This window comes from Ciconia boyciana, chromosome 2 (assembly GCF_034638445.1).
Source record: "Ciconia boyciana chromosome 2, ASM3463844v1, whole genome shotgun sequence".
Classification (NCBI taxonomy): Eukaryota; Metazoa; Chordata; class Aves; order Ciconiiformes; family Ciconiidae; genus Ciconia; species Ciconia boyciana.
This window is the reverse complement of record NC_132935.1, coordinates 75,109,469-75,121,932: the sequence shown is the minus strand read 5'-3', so window position 1 is coordinate 75,121,932 and position 12,464 is coordinate 75,109,469. Positions and strand designations below refer to the sequence as shown.

The window sequence follows — 12,464 nt, the reverse complement described above, 5'->3', positions numbered from 1 at the left end:
CTATAAAAATGTTGATGATAAATAAATTGATTTTGTTTATTCTTGTATGGTAACCTAATGCTAGGCATTACAACAGTGCTAAAAGATTAAATCAAAACAAGAAACTACATATAATGTATCTTTTGAATTGCTCATGGATTTTACAATTCTAGATCTTGAAAGAGGTGTGTTTTGATAACTTCAACTTACATAAACATAGCTTTACAACTCTTTTCTGTCATGAGTTTATGTAGAAAAACTACTAGGTTTCCATTTACACCATTACTTGCTGGCAAGTAACCAAGATTGTTATCCTAAGCTGCAAATAGCCATCTAAGGAATTCATTTGACCTCATTAGACCATTAGAAAAAGGTGTCTTTTTCCTCCTTGAACTTTTTTTTTACTATTTGTGACTCATAGTATTTTCTCTTTACTATGCAAAAGGTTTAACTTTGTTTTCAAAATGCATGTTGTTCCTCATTATTGGCATTGATGTATTTACTTCTGACACTATATTTTCTGCCAAAGGTATAGCATTAAAAAGTTACATTTTAAGATGGCATTGCAACTCAGGTGAAGAAGATTAAAGTGCTTGGCTTTTGAAATTTTCAATTGCTTGTCAATGCTTGTGAATCAGCAATTTGCCCTAGTATCATCAGCAATCACACCTATTACTTAACTTCTTTTTTTTTTTCAGCTAACAAATTATCTGAAGTTTGCACATGAAGTAATGCTGCAGAAACTACATTGATTTTCAGTCCACAACACTTTGACTAGAAACAAGGTCATATATTGCATTTTCCTTTCTTTGCTGTCCCATCTAACTCCCTTGGGGTTTCTTAGGTAAGGGGACTTTGAAAGAGAACATTTGTCCTAGCCAGCTGGAGCCAAGAAAGTGCCTTAAACCCACGCACATTAAATGATATAATGCTCCATTCTATGTGATCTCTCCAGCAGATAATACAGATAGCACTGTTTTCCACTATGCCACAGTCTGAGCATTTTTCTATGCACATAGGCTTCCTGCTACTTCAAACAGTATCAGTAGACAGGTAAAACAGATTGCAAGAGACATTTGCTGCAAGACTCAGCTCAGCTCAGTAGCTGAGCAAACCTCCAGTGCTTCTCTAAGTTTTCTACAAAACGTAAGAGGAAGGACTTAAATCTTGAGTAGATAAATCTTGAACAGGTATTTTTTTGTTTAATTCTGCAATAGTTTAACATAAATTAAATTATTTTTAAAATCTCAAAGTTGAAAAAAATAAGATTTTTCCTTAATGAGTTACTTCTCTCAAGTGTGGCAAGGAAAGATATATTGCACAATACGTACATCAGATCACTCATCACACATAAACCAAGATCTGGGGAGCTGAAAGAACTGGCACTGGAATACTGTGTCGATAAAGAAGAAAATTTAAGCAAAACAGCTGTAAGTACACAACTCTGTGAACTGAAATCTTAAAAAAAATATGTTATTTGGGTCATAAAAACATTGAGAACATAGCGTGGTTGCACTTTGATATATTTTTCTGTCTCATTTCTCCTGTATTTTGATACAGGAAACCACCTGGATTACATCCTCAGCACCATTCTTTAATAATAGAACTAATGACAATAATTGTTCTTTTGAAATTAATGGGACACCTTACACAGAAAAACACTCATGCAAAGAATAGACACTGCAGAAACTGAACCAATTATAACAGATATCAGCTTTATTGCATTTTTCCATATAATGCAAGATACTGTGTCTAAAAGGCACTAATATGCATGTTGCTATTATTGCTGGAAATCTGGGTCCCTGTGTCTGCAGTTGTCAAAAGTACTATTGCAGGCAGAAAGAAATTAGACTTTGGAGGGCTACTGAGAGCAACTAATCTATGCATAGCATTAAAACATGCTGCTTCCCTAGGCATCTCCTCAAAAGCTCTGATGGATCATTTGTTACAATTAAAATTTTGATGTGGGATAGCACTTCAGCACCTTACTCCAAAACCCATTTTGCTAGAAGTGCCACTAGACCACCAAGGCCTGCCTCTATTTGCTTACAATCTAAATATGAAACAGCACAGATACAGATAGTTGAGGTACTGTCATATCACTAAGACAATATTAGCCATCATAACAGCAAACAGAATAACATTTACAGAATAATTATTATTCAGTGTTATCTTAGCATCTTGGACTGGTGCTAAGGGCTTCTTGCCGTTTCTTTTCCTTCGAATGGAGCTCTGTGCTATTACTGCAATTCAGCAGCATTTATGAAGTCCTTTTTGCCCTTAAACCCAAATTGAACATTAGTGTTTTGTAACCTTACCCACTTATATGTTCCAGTATGAAGTGAAGCCAAAGTAGGTTCAAGGGATGAGGGAATCCAGCTCATAAAATGTTAATTATTGCTCCTATAAAAATGTTCATTAACTTGAGTCTAAAATGCCAACAGAAATATGAGTGTCATCTTTGTTGTGAACTTGGAGGTACTGGTTGTCTGCTATGTCCTGCACAAGAAAAGGCATATTTACCAAACAGAAAGCAAAACAGGATTTTACAAGTTATAAAAATTAACAATACATTTCCTGACTTAGGATCACGTATGTGAAAAAAGTAAATCTCAGAATACTGAGCAAACAGGCTTCATCTCTGTTCATCTCCTGAACAAGCCACTGAACAGTCATTGCAGTAACTGCACACACCACAGAAACTTTCTTCAAACCTGAAGTTTATAATTTCAGAGTAGACCTCTCAGCAACCGTTGAACAACCAACCAGGTGTACCAGCTCCTGTTTGTCAGTCTAGTATTGTTCAGTTAGCCACCTTTTCCTTGGGTTTCACATTTCCTGTTGATGTTTTCCATGATAACAACAGTGGCATGACCCATGGGACACCACGGCACTCCACTGATTAATCACTCCAACTCCTTTAGTCCATGAATAGCGGAAGAGTTGTAAGACACCAACGTTATAGACCGAGAACAAAACGAGGTGCTTGAGTGTTTAGTTCAACTCGGCCCTGGCAGTAGCAGACGAGGAGTCAGACAACCTTCAGGACAAGTTCAGCATCAACTTCACATCCTGTGCATCTGAAATTAATTGCTGCTTTTCCAATGACTTTAATGAGGGCAGAAACAGACCACTAGAAAGACAAAAATAACCAAGTGACTCAACACAGGAGGTTTTTTTTTTCCCAAGAAAATGGTAAAAGGAAAGAAGAAAGGAAGGAATGAAAAAGGAAAGAAATCATGTATAAAAGTTATCAAAGAAATCTTCTTAAGTACTAAAAAAGTAAAAAGTTTTATCAGCCAACGTAAATCAGATTTTCAGCATATTCCAGTGAAACGTATACACACACAGTTACTATAAGGTGAGAGGAAATAAGCTTCATTCATTATTCCAGGCTGACAACAGGGTAACAATGGGAAAGATCTGACTCATATCACTTAAAGAAAAAAAGCTTATGATAATCAGCTGTACTAATAACATCCCTACAAAATGGTTTATCTTTCAATAAATGCTGTTGTTTCAAGCAGAGCTCCTGAAAGGGAATTCTAAACCAAGAAGTAATTTCAAAAATGCTTCTTTCTTATTCAAAAGAGGAAAAATATAATCTTTATAAAGTGGTGCGAAATGTAATTAATACCTGGCTCTTGCTTTTTACTCTGTTTTTTTTTCCCCCATTTCATTCTGATTCATTTTTAAGAAGACACTGATTTGAAAAAATGAAAAGCATTCTCTCACATCATGCAGAAATAACCTTCATCCTCTTCACGACAGAACCAGGCAGAGCTGCTGACACCCTGAATACATCATCTGGTATCAAGAAAAATTGCTAGAAGATGTGTTATAGAGAAAACATATATTTATTGCTACTTTGTCATGGCTTGCCCGTTGAGCACATGGAAGTGGTTCTATATCACACCTTGCTGTTTAAAACCAAAACTGTTTACTGGTTTAACTGGTGATGATGTGGTTGCCTCATTTCCTACTGAGTGGGCAGACACATCACTGTTAAATGTTAGCCTTCTTAGCACAGGGAATAGAGATCTAATAGCCATCATAACTTCTTCTTCCCAAAGAATAATTAAGCACTTGCTTGTGCCAGACCAAAGACGTATACAGGAAATCTCACTTGCCGTCTGTCAGTCTGATACATTTCATGTGGACTAAATAATGCTTAAAAAAGTGGTTATCGGTGTTTGCCTTTGTTTTCCAGGTCACATACTTCAGCTTGACAAGTTTCCTTGTGTTTGGTTTTGAATGGAAATACAAGTGTGTGCTCTAATTCATAAGGGTTTATCTGCACAGGTGAACAATCACTCAGAACATGTTCTTCCTGTAATGATGAGGCACACTGCAGCTTGAAACATATGTGTCTTTATACTTTACCTCCTTTGACAATACTGACTTAATCCTGGAAAGACAAGCCTCATGTTTAGTTACATACACATTCATTTCTAGAGCACTGCAAATGCACACAGTGCTAAGAAAGCAGTCTCAAGAGAAGAGGTTCCTTTCCCAAAGGGCTTTGAAGTCTGATGTGATGAAGAAAGAACAAGGGGAAAAAAGTCAGTGCATTGACTGGATAGTGGCGTTTTTGTACAGGAGTGTCTCATGGAATAGGGAAGGCTTCAGCATGTTCTTCAAAATCAGGCGGGACTCAAGTACTCCAGCATATATAATACTACCTGCTCAAGAAAAACTAGATCTCATACTCAGTGAAGAAAGAGAAGAACATGTATAGTTAGAAAGCAATGAGAGTAGAGTATCTATCAAAGTAGAGATAGAGACTGGTGCAGTTACAGATAGTCCAGTTGAGCGAGAAGCAGCAGCTTGGACCAGACAGTCAAGGATGGGGCAGCAGAAAGGGGCAACAGGAGGGAAAGCAGAAGAAAAGAAGGACTACCAGCTAGCCTTTAACTGAATGAATGGAGAGGAAGAAAACAGAACATAGTGTGGAAGAAAGGGGTGGCCACAAAGGAAAGCCAGACAGAATACCAGTTTGAGGCTTTGGATGAAAGGATGAATTTCAAAGGTCTTTTTCCCCTATGGGAAAATATCCAACTTAGTATTGGCAATTTATTCTCATGTAAATGATCTCTTTTTAACGAATAATCATTGTTAGTTAGGCATTACAAAATATAATTGTTGAAACATAAAACTTTCAGCCCATTATAGTTATGTGTGTTTTGCCATGATTTTAAATGGGAAACTGAAGGACTAATATGCTGACTGGCTGTGAATTATAATGCTGATTAGACAAAGCAGACAGCTAAACTCAGTTCTATAAACGTGACTGCAGGAGAGAATGAATTCTTTGCTAGTGATGGCTGATTAAAGACAAAATTCAGAGAAATACCAGACTGACCCAACTACCACTTACTGTACTCTTTATTGCACAAAGGGAAAATACTTGCAGGTTCTTCAAACCATGAACAAAAGTTAAGTGGATGAACAAATCTGGGACAATTTAGCCAACTAAATCATTAAAACAAATCATCAACTTCACTCCCATCTGTTTGCATTACATAGACTGAAATAAAAAGCGCAACTCTGCCATCCGTTTTTCTCTGGTTCCAAATAAGTCCAGAGAGCCCTATACCAAGTCAGACAAAAACAAATGCATAGTTTTTATAAATAGCTACTGGTGTGCATTTAGCATGTTGTGGGCCCTATGAAATGCATTCACAGCAGTACTCATTCAAGTGTTTTCATTACTATAATATCTGCAGTAGCAGTAGTCACATAGTAGCGTTTTGAACTTAGCCTACTGATATAGCCTCAGGAAAAGCCCTGATTATCTGGGCTTTGCAGCTTATGTCAAAAGTACTTGAAGGTTTACACAACATTTTTCCATTACTCTTTTTAAAAAGTGAAAAAAAAAAAGTGCAAATGTGTCAATACCCCAGACTATGAGGGGTAGAGAAAAGCTAAGTCATTACAGTAAAGTAGAAGAAAGTCATAAGATAAATATTGCAGTGTCATTTTGAGGCAGGACTAATTAACGGGATAGTTTTGCCACACTCAGGACCTGAGTTACATATGTCTACGAAGAATCTACCTGCTCTTAATTAGGTCAGGGATACCTAACTAGTGCTACATTACACCCTGTAATCCTGTCCCAGTTTGATCCCACACACTACATCCAGAATCCCCCCGAAAATTAGGATACATGGTCTTTAATGCATAAACAACTCTGAGGACTTGCAATGCTTACAAAAACTCTCCAAGCTTCTAAAGATGCAGCCAACTGATTGTCTTCCTTTGATCGTCTCAATACAGTTGAAGCAGCTTGTCACTGCCAACATTGTATTTCTGAGATCTTATCTCCTTTTCTTTAGCTAACCATTCCTGGAAGTGGCAAAACCTTTGCATGGTCAGCTTTTTGTGTAAATTTCCAGTCATACCTGAAGAAGTACGTGTTAGGAAACAGGAGAGATTAATCTGCCTTTTTTTTTTTCCCCTTTTCTTTTTAGAAAACCTATTTGCAAACTCTATACATGAGTAATCTCATTTGTTGCTAAGACTGAGCCTAGGATAGAGCCTCTAACATCTGGAAGTCTGGATAGTAAACAGCTTACAATTTTGACAGCCTTTATTTTTACTCCTTTCTAAATCTGTCACCTTCCAACAAAAGTGAGGAATGTTCCTCTGTGGTTAGGCCAGTCACTACGTTTGTAGCAGGAAGAGCACTGTAACTTAATGTATTTTAGGCAGAGGAAATTTCTCTACAAAATCACATTTCCTTTCCAATCTAACAAAAAAGAGCTACTGAAATCAATACCTTCCCCCCCCCTTTTTTTTTCTGGGGGGGGGGGGGGAGTATAAAATACCATTTCACTGCTACTGATGCGGAGCCCTGTAGCTGTCTAGAGAAGTTTCTCTGATCACCAGTACTGATAGCTTCTTGGTGACCTTATTACAAGTTTTCCCGTAAAGGAGAACTTTATGAGAACCACAGGGGGCAGAGCTGCAAAGCCCCTGAAAGCCCAGTGTCCAAGATCAGTCAAGGGAGCTGCTGTAAAGCACTGCTGTTTCTCCCCCCTCCCTACAAACCACAAACTAGGCTGCCATGCTTCAAACTAGAGTGGGGAATTGGACAGGCATAAAAATGACCCAGAAAAACAGTGTGGTCTTTTAATTCTGTGTGCTCCAGATCAGTTATCCAGTAGAGTGCAGCTGAAATACTGAAGCATAGGAGGAAGAACAGGCAATGTTATAAGGTGTGGCAATATCTTAAGCCCTCATCTCTAAGAGTCTGCTGCAGTGGGAAGTGATCTGAGAAATCTAAGATCAAAGCAGTCAGGAGGCATGAAAGGGTCTCAAAAAGGCAGATCAGAGCACTGACATACATTAACGTGACATCCAAGGGTTAGTCACATAGTCACAAAGAGGGACTATACACTTGGTCAGGAAAACAGGCTTCTCAGAAAAACAGAAGAAAGTCAAGCTGCTTTCTCCTTTCATTTCTGGATTACAAATTCTCATTCAAACTCGTGACTAAATTATTGTATTACAATAATGAAAAGTCACTTTTTACATTACTTTAGTCATTCCTAACAAACTCTTCCTGTGGAAGTTGTCCTTGAGGTGAGAGCAGCGAAAACCTATACATACACAGATAAGAAATACAGAAACATTTTTTGCACCCTGAACTGTTTTAATCAAACATTAATATTCTCAATTTAAAAATAAAAGTTTCCTCTATTAATGTAATATTTTTTTTGGTAATATTTATTACTCTTTAAAATACTCTTTAGTTTTACAATGCTATTTCACCAGCTGTACTTCTGAGATATCCCTGTTTTTCAGTTTCCCTTTTATTTTCCTTGTTTAATTTTAGCATTTACAGTAGAGTACAAAATGCAATATAAGCACAGGTCACAACAATTTCCAGGAAGAAGAATTAAAATTGAATAGAAACACATTTATATATTACATTAAACAAAGACTTCATCACTTATTTGGCAGTGCTTTGTCCTAACCCCAACACTAAAAATGGTAATGTTATCCATGAGATCAATGGAACAGACCCATAAAAGCAGTTATATGAGATATTCACCAAAAGATATTAAAACAATTGTGGACTGAAAGCTATAGAGATTTAATCATCAAATATTAAAACACTCACTAGTAACTGCCCAACTTGCTTGGTAGTGCAATAAAAGTAATTACAGATGTATTTTTTGGTTGCAAGGAAAGGAGGCAATATTCTTATTTGTGATTTTGTTTATCATTCAATAATATTCCACCCATATCATTAGTAACCAGAAGACAGCTATAGAATACACAGACATATATATTTGATACTCAAAATGTGTCAGCAAAGTTTTGAATAGGCATTATTTTTAAGTGAAGCTTTACTATTTTAGAAAGTTGAAGGGACAGAACTCAATGTTTTTGTCCCTTTTATTTGACAATCCAGTTTCTAAGCAGTGAATCTAGACTTGTGATTCTACAGATGTCTGGCAATACCTCAGACATGACATCCCCAAGCACGAACACTCAGCTAGAAGCATCTCATTGCTGAAATCATAACAACTATCAGAAAACAGGTCAAGATGAAGATGAAAAGTGGATATAACAAGGTCCTATAGCCAGCCTATTTGTCAGGAATAAGCTTAATGCAGGCAAGGAGAATCTAGCTACACTGTAAGCTTGCTTTGTCCTTCAGTTACTTGCTACTTCACTACTGAGCTCCTGTACAGGGAGATCAAAATACCTTCTTACAGGAGGAAACGTAGGTGTGGTTGAACTGATGGATCTCTCCAAGGCCTGCTCCCCACAAGCAGCGGAGATGCAAAAAACACCAGAGCTCTCCCAGCTGATATGCACACTCACCTCTGCCTTTCCACTCCAGAGGATGAATATGAACATGAGCCAGTCCATGCCAGCCATCCCCAAGGCTTGTTCACTCCCTGGAACTTTCACAAACATAGCTTTTACTTTTCTGTGAAAGACCGAGTGAGTGATTGAACACCTGCCCTTAGAGTTTCATCTGTTAGATCAATGTCCTAGGTTCAGACTCCAGTGAAGAATGTTATAACAAGGGAAATGAAATTGATAGAAGTATACAAGTTTGTAAGGGTCTTGCTTAATTAGGACCATATAGTTTTGCAATTTGCAGAATTAAGCTCCAGTTGATTTACAGTCCACCCCATTTTCTTGCATATTTTTTATTTTGGCATACATTAATTATACCAAAAGACATTTGGACCAACAAGAAAGTGTGTACTTACTACCTACCTGGCTTTTCTTCCTGTAATTCAAACTTTGTCATTACTAAGAATCAGTTTATTTTTCAGATGTTTGCACAATTTATCAATAAAGGAATATTTTTCTTGCATGTCAAATCAGATATTATCCTGATAGCAAATGGTCTACTTTATGCTTAAGCAATCTTCTGAAGGTTTGATATTGCTACTAATGCAAGGCACCAGATCTCACTTAACTATCCTCTGCAGATGTAATTAAGTACTTCCAAATGTTTTGCTTAATTGCATTCCTTAATGTTCTGAGTGATGTTTTGCTCTTTTTCTTCAGTTACGATTTGCATTTATAGCTTCCAGTAATCCCATTTATCATTGCAATTTGGTTAGCTTGAAATGTGCTACATTAATTAGTTCTTTTCAAGTCTTTTAAAAGAAATGTCTGGAGATCATTAATTCTATATGGGCAATTTATTATTGCTTAAGAGAATTACATATTGCAGTCTTTTGCTCTTTTTTATAAACTTCTTTCAGTATTTCCCTGTGTAAAAATTATCTTACATGATCACCTTTCATAAACCCTCCCTAGTGAATATCGTTGTAATTTTTTATGGTTATAAAAGGCTCCCAAGCATTCAACAGCCAATTCCAAACAAACAGCATTAGGATTTTTTTAATTATTTTTTTTTTGTAAACTGTTATTCCAAAATGAGTTTGCAAAGCTGCATATATTATCAGAATAAGCAATTTCCATGATTTATTAGTATGTAACATGGTAATGATGAAGGTGCACCATGCAAAGAAACACTGGGAGACCAATAATGGAATTTTTCTTTGTACAGTTATTAATCTGGAGAAGAAAAGATTGGGTTTTATCTTTCTTGAAATGAGAATACAAATCTCATCCTCCATTGTCCTTTGGTTCCAGAATTCTGCCCTGGTTTAAGAGTTTACTGCTGCACAGGCTTGTTCACATGCTTAATTTCAAACGCATCAGTTGCCACGCTAAACTCAGTGCCTTTAAGCATGGGAGTAAGTCTTAATAAGATCACAGTGTTATTCATGAAATGTAGACTCCGGTCCAGGGGAATTTCTGAAGCCATCTGTTCCCCTCCTGAAGAGAAGATGAGGAGGACTGAGTATCCTAAAAGCCCTAGGAAAAAAACCTCATGAATCTATTGACATTCATACTGCTATAATTCAAAAGGAGATCTAGTAAATGGTGGAGTAATGCTAATACTAAAGTTGAAAATAAAGGTGATAATTAGATATGACTAGTGTTATCTGCCTAAGGAAGATTAAAAAAGGCATGGCTTTCAACTTACATAGTAAATTCAAGGTGAGGGGAGTTTCAGTTGTTTGGGAAACTGGTACAGCATGAACTCCTACTTCTCATAATAGAAATGGCACCTACCTGTTCCCTTCTAACATGCACCTTTAGACACCCCTGATCATGCTCTGCTACAGTGAATTGACTAGTTTCTCTTCTATTATTCTGCTCCAAAATGAAACATATTTTTCTGGGTTTTTTTGTTTTAATATGAAAAGAAACTAATATGGCTAAGTGGCAGTAGATACAGCTTTGTTCTTTTACTTATGTTTGCTAACATAATAACAAAAAATCCATTGTTCATCTCTAAGTAAGGGAAAGCTGTAAAGGAGAAGCTGTTTAGAAAGAAAACTTCATGGACTCTATTATCAATCATTTTTGACAATTATTTGAAAAACAATGACATTACCGTATATAAATTGCTTCTAGTTAACCACTGGTAAAAGTGATTTTTAAATGAGCCACCGGGGAAAAAAAAGTTTCTTTGGAATAAACGTTATGATTTGGTTTATTTACTTTAGATTTCACAGCTTAGAAGTAGGGCGACAAAACAAAAATCGATTATTCTTGAAGGACATTTTGCAAATGGAATTCTAACTGAAAAAAAGAAAACCAAATATTTTCAAAATGAAATTTAGTAGAAATTGCAGGTAATCATTTCCTGTAAAGCAGTCTTATTTTTTGAGGAAAGAGGAATAATATGTTATGAAAACAAACATCTGCTGATGAAAAGCATCCCTGTTAAAAGTATCTTTCAAGTTTAGAAGTTATCGAGAAGCTTATAATCCTTCTTTAGTCGAAGTAGTACTGAAAATTTCTGAGTACATGTAGATTATGTTTATAATACAACATCTGAAGCGTAATAAATACTGCAAAGAGGAACAGAGGCAGTTAACTCTAGACAAAAATAAACTGCATACAGCAGCAGATTACCTGAAGTACCACATAATTTAATGTAAGCTAATTTACCTGTTTCTCAGGATTTTTTTTGTTTAAAGAACAAGCATGCCACTCTTTACAAGTTTGGGGAAAGTGGAGGGGGTTTATGAACTATAGAAATTTTAATAGTTAAGAAAAGAAAAAAAACCCAGACTTTCAAAGGTAAATAACAGAAGCCATACTGCATTGACAAACATCTATCTAGCTATATCCATCTCTGATACTGGCCTATAGCAAATGACTAGTGAACAATATAAAACTGGAACAAACATACTGAATATTTCCCCTAGAATACTCTTTAGCAATGTAAAGTTCAAGAGCCGCCTGAAAAAGCAGTAGTTTTGTAAGGATGCAAACTCACTTCAAAATCTTCCCTTAAAATGTGTACTACAACTTCAACAGCCTTCATTATTATAGTAACCATGATAAAATAGATGTGCACGAAATTAGCAACATGGTCCTATCACTACATAATAGTGAACTGTTAAACAAGGATCAGAAGGTTTGCATCTTTATTCCCATGTAATGATTGCTGTTTGTAAAATGTTAAGATTTTTAGAAGTGATACAGTGTGCTCCTTTTTGAGCAAAAGCAAAAATGTGGTGAAAGGGTGCTATTGTAGCTTCTACTGCTGCTTAAGTCTTATTCTGTTTTTCACACAGAGGAGGGAAGAGGTTGAACAGAACAGTCAAATAGGAAATCCTGTCCTTAATGTTGTTCTTGATCCTGACACTTCCTCTCATTGTAATGTCTGGAAGAAATAACAGGCACAGCACACAGACACAGGAGTTAATTTGAATTTTGCAATTTTTACTAATGGCAGTCTGTTGAAGTTTTGCTTGCCAGTTGCTTTTTTGGCCATCAGTTCCTTATAACATGATAAAGTTTTGGCCAGTTAACCTAAGTTCTAAATAAAGGGAGGAACAAAGAGAGAAAACAAGAGAGAAAAAAAGAAAGAGGACTCAGGAGTGGGGAAACAACTTCATGAAGGCATGATCCACATTCTAAACAGT

The 12,464-nt window shown here is 36.4% G+C and overlaps 1 long non-coding RNA gene across 6 annotated transcripts in view; it reads right to left on the bottom strand.

Moving 5' to 3' along the window:
* Positions 1 to 1,691: 1,691 nt before the first annotated feature.
* Positions 1,692 to 12,464, bottom strand: part of LOC140646974 (uncharacterized) — a 49,751-nt gene continuing 38,978 nt past the window's right edge. For all 6 annotated transcript variants that reach the window (XR_012040616.1, XR_012040615.1, XR_012040618.1 and 3 more), the window contains one exon: positions 1,692 to 3,112. This is a non-coding gene — a long non-coding RNA (uncharacterized lncRNA). The remainder of the gene's footprint in view (positions 3,113 to 12,464) is intronic.